We start from the raw sequence: 17937 nt of genomic DNA, 5'->3' as shown, positions 1-17937 counted from the left end.
TCTAAACTGTATCCACGATCTCTGCTACAGTGGGTGTACCATTCTCTTGCTTCTAACCTGTCCCCTGTATCCATGCCACAGCACGTTTACCTTCTGAGGAGCTGCTAATCTGAGTTCTGTGTCTATCCTGGAATATCTGTTTCTTTTTTAGTTTTGACTAATAGGTGTTGCAAGCCAAAACTATTGCGCTTGAGTGCAGCTAGGGAGATGACAAATGAGGATGGACACAAAGCTGGTAGGTGTTGTTTGGCTATTTACCCTCCCTTTGACTGCCCATGGCTATGCTAATCCCTATGGTCATTCCTACCCACTTCCCGCCCAAATCAAATCCAGTATGAATCTCTTTGAGGTAGCTTTATCAAGCCTTAACTTCAAACTTTGTGCTCAAAAAGCCTGTCGCAGTTTTTTTTTTTTTTAAGCAGTCTTCTGAGAGTTAATGACTAAATTGGACATGTAAACATCATGCTACTGGTGTGATAAAATGTCTTAACAAGTCTGCCTTCAGCCATGCGATTTATAAGCACTAAGCGTCCTTCACTGTAGTCCTCTTAAAAACAAGCATTTGCAAAGCCAACAGTTTTTGCTTGTGTATACGTATGAGGCATTTGCCAAGTACTTCTATTATACTCCCAGGTCTCGCACAATTTTGCAGCAGACGCCATTGATGGCCAGTTATTACCACTACGGCAGTCCTTGGCAAGTGCATTTTCCAGCATATCACGTTTTGGGTGGTATCAAACAGGGGGGAAGACCAGAAATTCTGCATCATTTAACTTATTTGGTTGGGGGGGGGTAACATTTGTCTGTGCCCCAAAATCCCTTTAAATAGCCTTACAAGGAGGGGGCACCCTAGAGCCTGCTGTGGGTTCAGTGCTGTATCAGACTGGTACCGGCTTCCTGTTCCGTCTCATGCATTATTCAACGCGGAGGCATTAGCGTCAGGTGCAGCGAAAGAGCTGAAGGCTGTGGTTAGACTCCGCGGATAAGGTAGAGCAAGCTATGTCCTTCCCAGCCTCTGCTGGCTCAGGATCTGAAGCAATCACGGAACGTCACACGTGCAGTATTGCTCTCGTCTGGAATGTAAAATGGCCTTGTACAGTGCAACGTCTGCCTTTTTGGCGTCCTCTTGGAGCAGGGAAGGCTGATCATGTAGGGGAAATGAGACCCTTCCGCAGGGAACCTTGATCACACAGGCAGCCTTTCACCTGCATGTGGTGTCTGAGTGGGACAGGTTTGCTCAGACGTGGGTCCCATGCCTGCTGGTCCTAGAAACCCAAACTATTCCAATGAGGCTGAAATATGTCTGTGGATGCTTGTGGTCTTGTGCAGAAGGAATGTGACCAAACAATTTGGGCTAGACTGCCCCTTTTTGGGTGAGACCAAGCCTCATTTGCATATGGTCTTTCCCCTTTTATAATTGGTTGGCAGGAGAAGAACGATGGTCTGGACGGTTGCTCAGAGCAATGCCAGACATTAAGATTAATTCTAAATCTTCCAGTCATCAACCCTTTTGTTTTGCTGTGGTACCTTAAGCAAACCTCCCTCTGTAGTGCAGTCTCTTCACGTCTGAGACCAGAGGCCACCTCTAAATGAAGGGACCTTGGCATATACATGACACAAACAAGCCACCACCAGAACACACACTGTCAATTTTTACCTCATGCCAGAATCAGGACTGAACAGGAGGAAATCTGGGGTAGGTAAGGTAGAAAAAACTGCACCGATACTGAACGTGCGCAGTGTATGTAGGGTTTTCTAGATTGCAAGACCACTGTGCAATAGGTAGAGGGGTTACACGTAGTAGACGTAGTGTTTAGGGTGCATGCCCTGCATCCTGGCTCCTGGAATGCAGTCAGATCATATAACTTTACTGGGGGCAGGCTTTCTAATCTTGACCTTGGAGAGCCAGGGAATTCATGGGTAGGGCCAAGGCCTGGGGTCTGGCCTGGCTGTTAGGCCCAAACACAAGCCAAACTGGGAAAAATGCAGCATAGAATGTGGGAGGGGCCTGTGCCAGGGTCTGGGACAAACAAGGGGCTAAAATGGTCTGAGGGCAACAAAAGGGGCTTAAAGGAGCAACAAAAGTTTCTAGAAGGGCCCAGAGAGAGAAAGGGGGAAAAGGGGCACGAGAAGAGGCTGAAAGGGATGGGGCAAGGATAGGGGGCAGGAAAAGGGGCTATATGGTGCTGGGGAAAGAAAAGGGGCAAAGGGGATAACGGAGGCTAGAAAAGGGGCTAAAAGCACAGGAAGAGTGGTTTAAAGGGGTTGGGACAAGGAAAGGGGCAAGGAAATTGGCTAATTGGCACTGGGGCAAGAAAAGGGGCTAAGCAGGACTGGGAACAAGAAAAGGGGGTAAAGGGTCCTGGAGCAGGAACAGGGACTGGGGACTGTGGTGTAGGGACAATGCTGGTGTTTTGGGGAGGGGCAGGGTGCTGGGAGAGTGTAAACACTGGAGAGGGCAGGGGGATCTGTACTTCTGCCCTCTATACGGTTGGGACAAAGGCACAGAGCACCTATAATCAACAAAAGTGTGGATATGTTGTAGTAGCTAGGTTAAACACAGTGCATTGAAACAGTGATCCCACCGCTGTACCACCAGTGGAAAGACTGGAGTGGGGTATCTGTACTTCGGCCATCTATATGGTTGGGACAAAGGCAAAAAGTACCCGAGCCAAGGTTCTCTATATGGTTTCTTGGATGAGCAACCAAGGCTTAAGCACTCAGGAGGTGATGCAGGCTGGTTCTTAAGTACAGTGAGTGCCCAAACCCCCACAAAGGGATGTCCACAAATTATGTTAGGTAATAACACAGCTTCTTTATATTAAATAAGGCTCAGTAACACTTTGTACTCTGGCAGTACTGTTCAAAATAATGGCAAATATATACGCTTTATTGGGTACCACACAATACTTAAATTCAGTAATAAATGCACCAACTGCAGACAGTTTCCGATAGGCATGTGAATTCTTAAGTGAGGTTTAACAGCACAGATTAGGGAAGAAAGGCAGGTTAGCTGTGAACATTGACAGAATGATTTCTTTAGACTAGATACACAATTTTGTGTGAGGATCCCCCCACCTGGGCAACCTGTAATGGATAATTTAGGGAGTAATTTATCTGTTACAGCCTAGTTCAAAAATGTTCAATAATCGTCTACTTTCATTTTAAAGGTGTTACCACCCCTAAGTACCTGAGAGGCCATAGGAGAACCAAATCCAAGAAAAATCTGGAACCCCTGGACAACTCCTGAGGCTAGAAGGGTCTCTTCCTCGTCACAGTCCCTTTGGTGCCTTGGGAGGTGAAGTGGCAGAGGTTCTCAGTTTCACTCGATTAGTCCCCTTGAGGATGGAGCCCCCTGGAAGAAGGAGCCAATGGGATGCTGAGTCCAAGTAGAAAAATGGAACCTATGTCTCTCTGAAGTGCAGCAGTTTACTCTTTACGGTGCTCTCCGTTAGTCGACGATTTCTCCGATTGTAGGAGTCCTGGGAAGATGAAACTTACTGTAGGGTCCTAAAAGGCTTGGCAGATGCAAGTAAGACCCCTGGGGACTTTCGATGACGTCTGGCGGCGAGGGATGCAGAGGTCACTTTTGGTGTCAGGTTTCGGAATATCGCAGATCTCCACCTTTTGGTTCTTCGTGCTGCAGCCGCAGCACAGACCGCTGGAAGGCTTCTGGCAACCTGGACTTCTGGAGTGGGCCATGAACCCTCACTAAGTCTGGACCCTTGGAACATCTTCGTTGTATTCTGGTGGTGGGAAACCTACTGGCAGACCTTCCTCTGCACTCAGAGACCCTGTATCTTCTCTGGCGGGAAAAGGTGGTCAGTGAGGATGGCAAGGATGTCCCTTGAAGTATTCTTTAGCAGTTTGGAACTTTTACAGCTCCGGGTGTCAAGCAGCACTATGCTAGGGTACCCCCTCTTCTGGGTGCTGCACTGCAATGGACTTCTAGTGGTCACAAACACTCCTCTGGACCCTGGGTGACACCAATGGACTTCTTTGACTTGAGATATCCAGGCACTTCTCTTCTGGATTCACAAAGTCCCCTTCTCTGGGAGGGCAGGCACACAGGACTGGCTTCCAGGGTACTTCTGATGAAGAGTAGCAGGTTGCACGATGGTCCCTCATAGCTTTGGGAGAGGTCTCCTATGTAGGCCCTCTCTTGGATCAGTCCTTGGAGCAGCACAGCAGCCTTTGGACTTCGATGAAGAGTACAATCTTCCTCCTCCAGCTCGACTTCAGGGATCAGCTTTGGTTTAGACGTCGGTTTCTGAGCAGATTGGTGAGTGCAGTAACAGTTATACACATTTGTTCTGCATTCACTCAGGCTAAGCAAGACTCAGTCAACCCATCACACAGAAGGGCATTCATGCAGGTAGGCAGCCAATCAGGCTCACAGGCATTCAGGCTATTCACTCCACCCAGACACTCATAGCAAAGAATGTGGATTGGGGTAACACTGCATTCATGTCAGTTTCAATCAGGGCTATCTCAGGCTTTGTGTCACACACAGAAACCAGAATGTGAGTTCACTTCAGATTGCATTCACACAGGTCCCACCGCAAGGGTGTACCCACAACACACAGACCCTGGGAATGCTCCAGTCTGTCTAAAAGGAGCCAGCCCCAGAGCCATATGTGGTATTTCCACCCAACAGCCAGTCAGGAGGAAAGGGAACAGAGACATATATGGTGTTTCCACCCAACAGCCATTGGGAAGGAAAGGGACGGAGGGAGGGCTTCCCGGGACTTTGGGAAACAAGGTAAACAGCAAGAGAAACCAAGACGCCACAGTGGCCCTCTTACCTTTCTTCAAGAATCTATTGATTCCGATGGCAGGGCTTGGGGGTCCCAAAAATCAAGGACACTGAGAGCCACTTCCAAGTCAGTATGTAGCTGCCACCAGCACATACCCTGCTTTGTGGGCAACAAACAGGTGCCCAGAAACACGCAGGGGTGGGTGCGAGGGTGTACTCTCACCCATGGGTGCCATAAGCGTATCCCATGGGTGTTGTTCACCAAAAGGAAAACAGGAAGAGCTGCACTTCCAGAGGTCCAGACTGGACCTCAGCGGCAGAAAACATAAAGAAAACAAACACAAGGAAGTGGTATGAGAATGACTACGAGGCCCTGTCCCATAAGGCATTTCCTGCATCATAGAGACAAGAAAGGGACAGTGGCATTTTGGGGGAGAGGAGATGAAGCACTTCGGAAGGGCAAAGATCGCCAAAGGAGCACAAATAATTGGTAGACACAACCTACCTACTCTTTCCGCTCACTTACCTATGAAATCGCTGCCAGTCGCTGAACGGTCGGGCCAGGAAGCACTCTTGTCGTATCCCAGCAAATCAGTGAGTGGCTAGGGCGGTACAGAAAGTCAGGCAGTCCAGACCAGAATTAATTTGGCAGGCAATTTTATTTTTCAGGAATCACATTTTTACCAGGATTGGGGGCAGTCCGCGGGGCTCATGGCCAACCCCCGCTTTGGGCAGGAACTGACCAAAGAGGAGTGTCTGGCCAGAGCCGAAGCATGTCCCTGGCCTGGCCTGAGCCCTGTCAGGCTCTCCCAGTTCTATTCTAATGTTCGGGTTGCACACCACCCACAAACATCTGACATGAGCTGCACTTCATCCAACTCCTCCTTCGTGGTACATGTGCCCGCTCCAGATGTCTCTATTCAGATTTCATGTTCCTAAATCTTTCTTGATGTGACTGGCTTTGCCACAACCTTACAGACTTTACAGGAAAGCCAATGTGTGGCTGGCTGTGCCCTGACTCTGCTACCCTTTCAGAGGCACTGGCATGTCATGTGGCTAATGCTACCCCAACCCACACACCCTGACACAGGTCTGTCTCTAGCCCAGGCCTCACAGCCTTGCAGGGAAGAACATGGCGTGACTGACTCTGTCACAGTCCTTTCAGCCATTGGAAGGTGCGAGCCTGTAGAGATAAGTCACCATTTCCTGGAAGGTCAGTCCACATCTGTCCAAAACCTTACTCATCTCATGCTGGTTCATGCTGGATATTCTGAACCCCTGACCTCTGCACAACCTTCTGTACATCCACAAAGGGCTGGAGTTGACCCCCCACATAACCACTACCTTTGAGAGATGTCTGGATTTGTATTGTGTTTTCGCATCACATGAAGTACTCAAATGTAGATACAGACATTTCAGTGGATCACACAGGACCGCGGATTCTGACCTGCTCCAAACTCATACGGGGACTCCTGCATTATCAAAAGTTGATAGATTTCACCGGCTCAAAAGAAAAACTCACCCAGTGCTTTTGTCTTAGTTACAGAGAAATCCCAGTCGTGCACCCACTTTTCATAGTGTTCAATGGTATCGAAGGCTGACGTTTACTGGGGGAAAAAAGAGATGGAAATTAGACTTCACCGATCGAATGCACTCAGTGGTACAGTAGTAGGGACTATCATGGCAAAAGGTCTTTTGTGGGAGATTTACTAACATTGTATTTGAAGTCAAAAACATGTGTCTTGTAGAGGTCTAAGTGAGCGGGTACTAACCACTTTCCTGTTTTATAATGAACTATCAAAAAGTACCCGTTCCCCCGACAGACAGACATGATAACACTCTTATCAATTGTTGAAAATCAATGATCCTGTAGGTCGCTGTTCTGATTCGCTTATCTCCGGAAGTGCTTTGCACCCTGAACTAAACTGCACTGAGAATGGGCTTGTGTGGCTAGCTGACATACCTCAGAGCAGGCTTTGGGGGGAGGCGAGAGTTGGTCTACTGCGCATGTTCGGACCTCCCCACCTGTCACCTCACCCTGGCATTGTGCAGTTTGTTGCAGTACATTTTTATGCAAATATCTTGGAAACCGTGCATCCTAGTGCCTTGAAATGTGGTTTTTGAGTGCCCATAGGTACTTCGAGTTTTGTTCCATGTGCCGAGACTGGTCCTTCTACGGCCACATTTGATGTTTTTCAGATTTCAGGCAGCCGTCTCATGTGTGAAGGTGCTGAAATCTGGGGGAAAGGGGTGAGGTGTCCAAATGTCATGTAGCCAGTAATGTTCGGAGAGGCCTAACAGGCAACTATACACACTTTGGTGCAAATTGGTGAAACGGTGTGGGATTGTATAAGAAACAATGCTTCACCAAGCCACAAACCCACAAACAAATTTTGACTTTTGCTAAAATCCAGGGAAAGGGGTGGAGTGTCCAAATGTCATGTAGCCAGTAACGTCCGGAGATTACTAACAGATAACTATGCAAAATTTGGTGCACATTGGTGAAACATGGACTTGTATAAGGAACAACGCTTCGCCAAGCCACAAGCCAATTTGGACTTTTATTAATATAGATAGATGCACGTCATATCAGGCTACCTTTGACACTTCTGCACTATTCCTTTTGCGGTGAAAGTATACAGTTCCTCTTCTATATTTGATTGCGTATGAGTGGAAATCAATATTCTATCTAGGGAATTGATCTGGGCTATTGATTGTTTGGATGCAGTAAACAATGTTCACACCTGTGTGTACGATGAGCTGATTATCATTTCCTAGGCATGCAGGGAGGAGACTGCCAGGAGAGCTTGCTTTGTTTAAAGAATGCACATTTATGGAAGCGTGTACTACAAGTGGGGACAGACATACTCATCACATTTGCATATTATCTGATCTTATGGCAAGCCCTGCCAAAAACTTGATGGCCAAAGGAAATAATCTGTTCCGCAGAACAATACATCCTTTTGGTATTAATAAGTGCCCACTTCTAAGCTGTGCTCACTGAAAGGTGTGCACTTCAATTCTTCACATAAACACAACTGTTCAGCGCGCCTTCTTTGTGCGCTGATGTTTTGCCGGGGTAGGTCCTATTTGGCATGCCATGTTGACCGTGGCCAGCAGGATGCAGGGACCTATCCGCAATGCAGATATGTTTTCCTGAAATACTTTGTCACCCCAAGCACAAATATTTTAGGGTGACCAGACGTCCCGGTTTTGCTGGGACTGTCCCGGTATTCGGTGTTCTGTCCCCCTTTCTCAAGATTATGCTCCCAGTTTTTTGTACTAGGTGTTCCTAGCTGGCAGGCAGGAATGCCAATCCCGCACAGAAGAAATGCAGCATTTTACAACTCAAGTTAGTGTTAGTTTGTGATAAATGAATTAGAATATGTATTTCTTTGAACAATAACACTTAAACCGCTTTCTCCAAACGCTACTGAAGTGTAATACCTTGACAGCCACTTTCAAGAGTTAGCCCTACTTTGATGTTAGTTGCGCTGTCCCGTTTTTTTATTCTCTAAATCTGGTCAACCTAAATATATGCAGTGCTTCGGGTAACAGTTTATTTAATGAAAACACTTCACAATCAGCACCTGAATTTCTCCTGAAAGTTAACGCTCCATGTACAAATAGGTTGCTTTGACTTGCATACATGACATGCAGGACGAAGCAACATATTAGTTCATGGAGTTTACACTTTCATGATCGTGAAGTGTTTTCTTCAATAAACTCTTGCCTAAAGCACTTCATATATCAGTGCTTTTGTGACAAAATATGTAAGGAGAACATATATTCAGGCATGGATAGGTCCCTAAGCCTGCTGGCTGCAGCCAACAGGGTGCTCCTAGCAGAGACCTGAGCCCAAGCTGCTGCACCAAAACAGCCAGCGCCGAAACAGCGGCTGCTGAATGGCCTGCCTCGCAACAGTTCTCGTACCACTTCTGGATCAGTGCCAGCATTTTACAAGGCATGTAAAGAGCTCGTGGGGGCGGGGGGGAGCTTTATCTGTAAAAAGTCAAGGGATTCACTCCAGGTGCTCAATGTGCCTTTTTGGAAAACATAGAAGGCACGGGTACTATTGTTTTGTCCCAGATGGACCCCGCCCCATATCCTGAATTCTGATTGACCAGAGGCACTGCAATATCTACAAAACTATGCGATCAGGTCCATGAGCCACGACTTTAGGGAATTAACAGCAGGGGCATGATGTGGAGGTCGCCAGTGGTCTCAACAGCGACCCCTGATGTCTCCCTTGCTACCCCTGTGGTCTTCCTTGCTACCCCTAAGAAAAAAAAGAAGAAAAAAAGGTTTTAATGGAAACTTCTGGGCTGTGGCCAGCGCCATGTGGCTCTTTGTTTCTGGAGTGGATGGCATTCTTTTTCAGGACTCTTAAAAACACAGGGCGTTCCACAATTGTAACACTTTGACCAGTAACCCTAAATAGGAATAACAAATAATGTGGCTTTCTGCAATTCTATACAATAATTGCTACAATCATTAAAGGTTTATTTCAGGCACACCTCAAGGGGTGAGTCACTGATTTAGTCTGTTCTTAAACAGCTCAAATTCACAATGGGCCTCATTACAAGTTTGGAGGTAGCCTTGCTGGTAAAACCGGCAAGCTGCCGCCAAACTTGTGATTTTTTCTGGCTACCACGAATGGGCAATTACCAGGGCATCCCGGCCCCGTCGGACAGGGTATTTGGCCATTCGCGGGCGTCGGAAAAAAATGCTTCCCATTCCCATTGAGCACAATAGGGCTCAATGGGAATGGAGAGGTCGGATGCACCGGCACCATTCAGAATGGTGCCGGTGCATCCGACATGCTGTGCTCGCGGGTGCTGCTCTGCCCGCCAGGCACCCGCGAGCACAACTTGTAGTTTGCTGGTCCAGGAACTACGGTACCGGCAAGCTTACCGGTACCGTAGTTCCCGGACCGGCAAACTTGTAATGAGGCCAAATGTAGACAAGAACTTCCAAAAATAATTTAGAGCAGAATAAGCATCCAATTCGGATGATGTATTTTGCTTTTCGCAAGTTGCAGTTATAGCATGTTTTTTCTGCCATTGTCTCTGTTATGATCATCACAAGATATTCCATCTCGGTGTCCTCAATCACTTGACAAAATCCTTGTGCCTAAAAGCTTGAGTACAGTGTAGACATATTTGACCATAGCACATCAAGTGGCCCTTCATTTCATTGCGCCACAATTAATGCTGTGTTGTGATGTGTATTATCTTTCCCATCTCCCTGGCATGCTGTTCAGGATGTTTGTTTGCGTGTATGAGGTAACAAGTACCCAGAGTATGGGATGTCATGTGAGTGTACTGCTTTCCCTATTTGGCCAACCTCTGAAGCCTGAAAAGTAGATCCACGCAGGTTTGACATTCGGCCAACTTTGCACCAGCCCTGCAGATGAAATGGCCTGCTGTTAAATCTCAGTTACCAGTTTAATGGTATCCATTACGCAGTGTAATTTGCTTTCCGACTTTGAGATCATTCAGACATGTAATTGCTCAATTTACTGTAGCTGATAAGATAGCTCAGTGGGTTGAGCACTCACTGCAGTGATGTGTGTGTGTGTGTGTGTGTGTGTGTGTGAGATCTGCAGGTTCGCATCCTGGCAAGGCCAACTGAGCCTTTCATCCTTCTGAGGTCGATAAATGAGTACCAATACAGGTTGGGTGATATTGTGCCTCATTACGACCCAGGCGGTAAGTTACCGCCTGGGCCGTGACTTTACCACCATGGCGTAAACTATGTTTACGCCATGGTGGTTGGCGGATTTACCGCCCCATTCCGACCTTGGCGGGGCGGTAAGTCCCCAATCCCCATTTACCCTTCCCCATTCCCATTTTTGCCCCATAGGGTATAATGGGAGTGGGGAAGGCGTTAATTATGCCACCGTAAATTACGGTGGCGTAATTAACTCCATGGTCCCTTAGCGCCATGGATTTTAACACCTGCTAAAAGCAGGTGTTAAAAGCGCCATGGCGCTAAGGGACCTCGTACTCAGGCGGTAAGGGTCGGCGCTGTTAACGCTGCCGTTAACCCCTTACCGCCTGGGTCGTAATGAGGCCCATTGTATTTATATATGTTGTATATAAAGCGCTTTCGCGTAATTGCTATATAATAATATATCATTATCATTTGGCCTTGGACGTCTTTTTGCATTCACAGTAATTTGGTAATATGGGGCTATACACACTGATATTAATGATACATATGGTGTTCCATTCTTGTATGAAATTTATATCACATTATTGATAAGGTAACCATATTTTTCATGGTGTACTTAGGGTCAATGCTATGTGATGCCACTTCCTGGTTTGTCAAGGGGTAAAAAGGTTGTGTTTCATCACTTCCTGTGATGTCACTTCCAGATGGGGTCAAATGGCATCCCTTCCTTTGATGTCATCCGAGGCCAAGGGTCATGTGATGTCGCTTCCGCCACCCCTGGCATTTTGGTGAAATTACGTCCCTGATTAACAGTCTGTAAAGGTGTTAGGGTGACGTTGTTGTTTAGTTACAGTCTGACTTGTTTCAGAGTATTATTATTATTATAATGGTATTTAGTGAGCAGAGACTTAGCTAAAGGAAGCAACAGAGCACTTTATAATTGTGGAGAATTCGACCATCCACATGGTGGGTGTGCGTTCGCCTGGGCTTTTTTGAAATTGTAAATGAAATTGAATGATGGTAGATCAAACTCTGGAAAATGTGTGGGGCTAATCCGCACACATTTCCTGATGCTCACACCATGACATACACATAGACCTGTGTACTATGGGTCGACACACCCTACAGACACCCTCCCCCTCTCATATTTATTTGGAAAATGACAGCCAAGCGTACATCAAGGCATCTCAGAAGGGCGAAGGCAAAATCATCCTCCTACCATAGCCAGCCTAATTAACTAACAAAGGCTCCATGGACCCGCCCTGTCCTTTGTTAGCTGCTTGTGTCAGCTTTGCATACTAATCAGAGTTAATTTAAGCAGGCCCAGGGGAGGCCTGGTCTCAGGACTAACAAAAGATAGGAAAACCTCAACAAAATTTGACATGCACTGTGTCAACCTGAAGCCAGCTCCCGCCTCTCAGTATCAAGGACAGTGACCTGTCATGTTTGGGACTCTGTATTTACAGTCGTCACCCCCGGAGGGGGACCCCATTCAGAAGGTGCAAGTATGTGGTTTGGCGGCAACCAAAATTCTGATCTCGCCACAGCTTCAAGGGAGACTGGCCACTTTTATAATTGGGAATCACAAAGAGTTCAATTAACCAGACAAACCCTTTTATCCACAACAGACTGGAAGATGGGTGGGACTTAGTATTACATGTTTTCACGTCTTTACCTTTTTTGTTACAAAGCACTCTGGTTATGACCCCATGCATACATTAGATTGCTGGTGGGTACCCAGAATTGGTTCATTAAGGTAATCTTAGCCTACACCAATCACGTTGGCCCATTTGGTTTTAAAAGAGGGTCCTGCCCCTCTTTTGGGCAGATGATCTGAAGACTTTGCAAGGAGTAGCAAGAAGTTGGACCATGGCTGTAGGTACAGTCTGCCTTACAGCTTCCGCCAGTGAAGGAAGGCCAGGATTTCCAAAGAGGGAAGGAAGATCACTCCCCTAAACATCTCCCAGGGAACAGAAGGAGAGACTAAATCCAGAGGACCCTCCAGCAGCACTCGACGTCCACGTTACCAAAGTTGGGACGGGAGGTTTATTATTTTAGTTGCATGATTCTTTAATCCAATCTGTTCGGATCCATTCTGATGTATTAGAGGTGTGGGGCTGATTGATGGTTTAAAAACCGATATTCACCCTTGAACTACTGGTACCCCAGAATTTGATTCGGCACAGCTGGTGTAACTGTTGTGGTTAAGTGTGGTGTTCAGGGACGATATCAAGCATGGAGCCAGGACTTTCATGGCTCCTGATGTGTATGCCGACATTTGTCAGCTTTCATGTTGTTTGTCTACCATCAGTTTCGTGGGTGGAGTTGTGTGGGTCCTTTTTCATCCATGGTTTGGTTGGGAGCAAGGAGTTTGTCGGTTGGAGCATGTGTTTTGGTGCAGGCATCTTGGCTTTCGTTTTAAGGAGGTGTGGTGTGGAGTGTAACACAGCATGTGTGTAGCTAGGTCGCTGTTTCAGGCTGTGTTTTCTTTGTGGCATATAGCTGCCATTCATTTTATGTTTTCCATGTTTGCCATCACCTTTGACGCCCAAAATAATTTTTGTCATTGCCGTTTGTTTTACCAGGGGGATGATGCCTTCTTCACGGTATGAGCTTCTCATTAGTATTTGGGTAGTTTGGATTGTTCATTCCTCAGTGGTGTATCTGGTTGAGATACTGGAGCATTAGGTGTGGGTAATGCTTTGCTTATGCTGGATTCTTCTATTGCGTTGCATGCTGGCCACATGTGTGCTTGGTAGGGGAATGTAAGGGGAATGTAACAACACATCTCCTCCCGTTACCCTTTTCCTTTTGTGTTTTGTTGGGTAACGGGAGGAGGTGTGTTGTAGCTTGTTCAGTGGTGTGGGCCATGGTAAGTGGAACGTGGTGATGTCACTATGGAAAATTCGGAGGTTTGAGTTTTAGGGGAATGTTCCAGGTCAGTTGTAACAGGATGCTGGTTTGTGGATGGCCAATGTTATGTCCGAACTAATGTATATGTGACTTACCTTGTATCCTGGTATAAACATACCGGAAGAAGTACAGGGTGCAGAATCTTCATTTGCCCATGTGTTTACTTCAGAGAACGGCGGTTTGTGTTTGTTTTTGCACTTCTTCATGCTTTTTCAATGGTCTTGCATTGTCCTTTAGGACAGACAACCTAGAGCTAGGGAGTGTGTTGCAGACATCTGCCTTGTCCTTTGTTTCAGGTTCAGAGACCTTCTGGCACTCCCTGTCCCCATGGATCTTGCTGCAGAGCCTAGCTGGGCACACAGTGTGTGCCGGCTGAGTACGCGTTCTGAAGTTCTTTTCTCCCGCTGTTTCCTGTGAGAAGTTAAGGGGAGGGATCTTGCTTCCTTCTTTGGATGTCCTGGCCTTCCTTCACTGTCAGAAGCTGTAAGACAGACTGTACCTTCAGCCAGGGTCCAAGGATGAATTCTTCTTCCATGCTTCAAGTAAAGTCTTCAAATGATCTGTTTAAAGCCAAGTGGGCCACAGTGATTGGTGTAGTCTGAGCCTACCTTAATGAACCAATCCTGGGCTCCCTACCAACAATTTCCTGTCTGTGTGAGGTCATAACCAGAGTGCTTTGCAACAGTAAACAGTAAAGGGGTGAAACAGGAACAAGGGTTGTCCCAGAACTAATATGGTGGTACCCCTTCTCACCAGTAAGAGTTCTGGTCTCACTCCCTTGTATTACTAGCTCCCACCCATCTTATTCTCTGCTATGATTAAAGAGTCTCTCTGGTTAATGGTCCTACCCTTGTGGTTCCTGATTAAAGCAGCATATCACCCTTGCAGATACTGAGAGACCATACTCTATGGCTTCTGCAAACCACATTCTCGTATGTTAAGAAGGCCCCACTAGCAGGGATGGCCTACTGCAGCAATAAACCCAGACATGACAGTATTCTGTCATTGATACTGAGGGTGGGGTTGGCTTCAGGTTGACCCAGGTGCATATGCAAGGATGTTGGGTTTCCTGTCTCCTTTGTTATCCTCTGCAGCCAGGCCCCCTGGAGGCCTTTTTGAAGTACCCTCCACTGGTATGTTAATCACTGCCACCAACTGCAGGGCCTAAGAGAAGAGCAGGCAAGTTCTATGGAGCCTTTGTCAGTTAATCAGGCTGTCCATTGCAGAGGGACGTTTGTCCTCCCCCTCCTTATGATGTTATTGTGCCCTCCTTTGCTGTCATATTACATCTAAATATGACAGGGCCGAACTGTACCTGTAGACTGTGTCCATGCCAGAGTACACTGGCAGATGCGTTTGTCATGGTGTGAGCATAGGAAAATGGGTGTGGGTCAGCCACACACATTTTCCTGAAGTCGGTCTACCATCATCCATTTATTTAAACCTTTAAAAAAAAAGCCCAGGCGAGCCCACACACACCATGCGGATGGTCGAATTCCTCACATCAACACCATTCTCCACACTTCTTAAGTACCACTGTGACAGAAATCACAGTCAAACAGACAATTCACATAAACAACTTGGAGAACAAATTAACCACTGCTCTAGACAAGTCAGACAATAGTTCAAACTAACACATGAGAGACAGACTTATTTTTTCATATCTGCACACATCAACATTACAACAAAGCATCATTGCCCTGTCCTTTGTTAGTCCCCTAGCTCACTTCTTACATACTCTGAAGCAACAGGAAATGGTGAAACACTGAGGAGTATCATGCAAGACTCAATAACCTACCATAACCAGGCATAGCAAAGAGTTTCACTTATTCTCATTTGGGGTAGTACACTGAATGGGCTAGGAAACCTGGGACACTGGGAGCAGCAGGGCAGGCCATTAAGATCAGTCTGCTACACTATAATCCCTGGAGCAGTGACTGACTGGTGGGACTACATTTCTGCCTGTCAAATTAAGGTGATCTGTAAATTGAGTAATGGTCACTACAACAATAATGCAATTCAAGGGGGGTGTGTCGGGGGCCACTAAGGGAGGATCATAAGGAGACACAATTTTGTCACTAAAATCAGAAAACCGCCCCACTCTAAGGCAGTCTATACTTAATCACATGTAAGGACTTCACTTTGTGAGGTTAGGTAATGGTGAGATTGTGTTGTTAAAACAGTGAACCCAGGATTTTAAAGCCACCTGCAAAATAAGGAATCTTACCTTATGTGCTCTACTTGGCACACATATTTAAGTTTTGGTGTTCAAGGACAACAGTACTGCTGTCCTATATCATTTACTTGAAAAATTCACAAATCCCATTATAAGTATACCTGACAATATACAAATATTAAATATTGATAGAAACATGACAAGCCAAAATAATATAATTGTACCAATATTTTCCACATCTTGACTGGACACCTATAAGTCCTAGAATTCAAAATAATGATAGCATAAACAATATCCTATTGTTTAGCACTTGAAGAAAAAAAGAGGTCCTTTCATCTAAAATTTAAATTGCATGGAGGGCACCTCTTACTATTGCCCTTATATACAAACATGGTTACCTGCATGCAATTTCAGTCATTTGCACCACGAAGTACAAAGCAAAGATGTAAATGCAAGTGCAATTAACTGTACGCTGTCATGTTTTCAGTTTGTACTGCAAATTGAGTTAATGCCACCTGATGTGTATGGATGGAATGCTGTGTTTGCAAAGCAGATCTTTGGTAAACGCCTGCTTTTAGCTGGTGTAAAAAGCAGTCTGATTCCATAAGAACCCAAAGCTTTTTGCTTACATGGAAATGGTATGCTGCTGCAAATACTTGTTCCTTTGTATGACATACCAGGTAGGTGCTTGCAGCATTTTGGTTCCGTGCCCCTTCTCTGCCATAGAAATGAATGCAAATATGACGCAGCATAATACACAGGCATACACCTTTTACATACACATTTTACACATGCTTGTTATGCTACGTCTCAATACACATGGCCCCTACTGTAAAAGAACTTGTGTATAGAGGTTCACCTGGTAGCTAGCTGTAATACATGATGCTAAGAACGTTTGATTTCCACATAAAAGCAAACCCTTTTTTTTCATTTCAAGGTAATGGATATCTTGGGAATAAACTACTTTTCAAGGGAAGCTATTTTGTTTTACATATGTTGTCTTGGAAGCAGGCACAGATTTGCTTGTTAATTGGAGTTGTAAGGGCGGTCTTTCAGCTGGAATTGCGACATTGCAGCACCAACTGCCTAACAATTCACACCCAAGAGAAAGGCAGTGCTGAGAATAAAGGAAAAGTAATCCGGCAGACCAGGACTCGTCTGCATTTGTCCTGCTCAAGATGGCTCTGAAGGTCAACAGTTCCCTTTAGGTGTGGTCCAGTATTTCTGGGAGGGCTGGAGCCCAATTAGTCCAATATTGTTGCACCCATTAGGCTGAACCACCTTGTGTGAGGCGTTGTGCGGGTGAGAGTATCCTAGGATGACCAGATTTTAAAAATAATAAACCTGGACAGTCTACCAACATAAAAGTAGGACTACAATTTGGCAGTGATCACACCAGTAGTGAGAACCGTGTGTGTTTGAGTGGATGGGAGTTCAATAATTCCCTTGGAGGTAAGCTGTGCGGATTTGGTTGTGACAGCAAGTCTGTTAAAAAAGAAACTTTTCCTCTCTTTGCTAAGAAGACTTCCCAACCGTCTTTGTGCCGCAATCAGTTAATGCATGTGGCTGTTACCTGAAATGTTAGGGGTACCAGCCCACACAGGATGGGTATTTGTTAAGTTAAAATTACAAAACGATAAATACGTGTATTTCGTTTTTGCTGCTCTGTTGATGGTAAACGAGCATTGTGCATGGAGATGTGACAATTTATACATTTACTGCTGGAATATTAACCCTCCCTTTCCTCAAAATCCGCACTGGGTTTTTTAATACAAAAATATCTCAGGGCAGCGGGACAGAGGGCCCAATTGTGGGACAGTTCTTGCAAAACCGGGATGTCTGGCCACCCTACTGTATACACTGTGTGACCAAACCACAGCGGAATATGGCTGAATATTCCCTATGCAGAACGATTATGCAGATGCTGTAACGACAAAGTAGAAACTAGCCGTCACATTTTGTCTCAATGTAAAGCCTTGACCAGATTGTATGCAAAGGGTTACAGTATAGGTGACCAATTGTGGTCATTTATCTATGGCACAACATCCATAGTAGCATGTCCAACAGTATATGATATATGAAGGAAATTCAGCAAAAAGAGAATGAATTCTTAAATTGCTCACCTGAGAGATCATGTTCTTAGAGTGATTATTTTGATGTAAAGTAGTGAAATTTAAAATAAGAATTAAATGTTTGTGTATTATTGTGCATTAATAGTGTATTATTTTGATATATATTTTTATATGAAATGTGCTTAAAGTTTTAATGAATGAAAGTAATTGCACAAAAAAAACACAGAGCTCGTGCTTTGCAGTTGCAGAGACACATTCCCACCAGTCCCTCTCTGTACTGGCCAGTGATCTAGGTGCACAATGACAAATGTAACAACGTCTATTCAATGATACCCTCACAGTGA

At 45.6% G+C, this 17937-nt stretch overlaps 1 protein-coding gene across 3 annotated transcripts in view; it reads right to left on the bottom strand.

Moving 5' to 3' along the window:
- CPLX2 (complexin 2) overlaps window positions 1–17937 on the bottom strand; it is a 1259387-nt gene that overhangs the window by 217046 nt on the left and 1024404 nt on the right. For all 3 annotated transcript variants that reach the window (XM_069651446.1, XM_069651444.1, XM_069651445.1), the window contains one exon: window positions 6279–6363. The gene's annotated coding sequence lies outside the window, so the exon portion shown is untranslated. The remainder of the gene's footprint in view (window positions 1–6278; window positions 6364–17937) is intronic.

Source organism: Ambystoma mexicanum, chromosome 3p (assembly GCF_040938575.1).
Source record: "Ambystoma mexicanum isolate Mex_15411 chromosome 3p, UKY_AmexF1_1, whole genome shotgun sequence".
Classification (NCBI taxonomy): Eukaryota; Metazoa; Chordata; class Amphibia; order Caudata; family Ambystomatidae; genus Ambystoma; species Ambystoma mexicanum.
Note: the sequence above shows the minus strand (reverse complement) of the source record. Positions and strands in the feature narration are given on the sequence as shown.